We start from the raw sequence: 1,047 nt of genomic DNA, 5'->3' as shown, positions 1-1,047 counted from the left end.
TACTGACTATTGGTAACTATACAAACCTATTCAAATATCGTCGCTTGGATGGAAAATTGCCGGAAGTGTCAAAATGACAATTTGCGATTTTTGGATATCTTCTTTAGTTTCCGAGTAATTGACCAAAATGTTTTCGGATATTTGGTACAAATTGCGTTAGTATTGCTGTCGTACTAAACTAATCAAGATCTTTCAAATAGAGTTATCTGTTCTTCTTGAGTTTCGGACATATTCAGCGTTATCATGAGTTTCATTTTCTAGAACCGGGTCACTTTTTCACTTTTCTTTTGCGTGTATTCACTACAGGTGGATGAAAAAATTGTTGGCGAAATTTTGTTCGGGCGAAACTCACGATTAGGCTGATTAGTAAAAAGTATGGTTAATTTATAAAAATTGTTATCACATTTTGGCGTATATCATTAAAAATGACTGCAAATTTTTTGACAAATGTTTATTTTTATATACATGCAAGTATACCTAAATTAGCGCGTTGAGCTTGTATATTTATCTCTCTCTAACGCATTAATTCTATATACGTCAGTACCAACGCCTGACTAAATTATGTCTAAATTTGATAATGGCTCTATGACAAAATATTCATGGAATTTATTCGTAGATTTTTATTTACTTCATTTCATACATTAGTATTGATCTGAATGTTTTTTACTAAATACCAGGAATAAATATTTAATAAACAACTATTTCATTTAAGCTTAACCAACTTTCAGTTGCTCGGAGCTAGTTTTGGAACGCTTCATGAAATATTTTCATGGACGGTAAATGCAACCCTGGGTGCATCATTAATGAGCTGAAAAACCAAAACAAATAATTAAATAAGTGCGTGCGTCTAAAAGTTTCGGAACAAATTGTGGATTAAAGCCTTTCGAAAGTGATAAATAACGTAAAAAGTGATTATATTAATATTGTTAATAAATCTAAATTACTAATAATGTATACCCTTTCAGGGAAGATGCCGAAAAGGTGTGTATCCAGATGTCCAGAACAAGGATCCTTGTATAAGTTTCCATCGGAGGGAGAAATGCCAAG

The 1,047-nt window shown here is 32.1% G+C and overlaps 1 long non-coding RNA gene across 1 annotated transcript; it reads left to right on the top strand.

Annotated features, from left to right (window-relative positions):
• Nucleotides 1–762: 762 nt before the first annotated feature.
• On the top strand, nucleotides 763–1,047 carry LOC118734768. Its single transcript, XR_004992432.1, has 2 exons — nucleotides 763–908; nucleotides 966–1,047. It is a non-coding gene; the product is annotated as an uncharacterized LOC118734768 (long non-coding RNA).

The sequence above is a fragment of the Rhagoletis pomonella genome, unplaced genomic scaffold (genome assembly GCF_013731165.1).
Source record: "Rhagoletis pomonella isolate Grant_MI unplaced genomic scaffold, Rhpom_1.0 Rhpom_scaffold_00002, whole genome shotgun sequence".
Taxonomy (NCBI): domain Eukaryota; kingdom Metazoa; phylum Arthropoda; class Insecta; order Diptera; family Tephritidae; genus Rhagoletis; species Rhagoletis pomonella.
The sequence above is the reverse complement of the archived record's forward strand: the minus strand, read 5'-3'. Positions and strand labels throughout refer to the sequence as shown.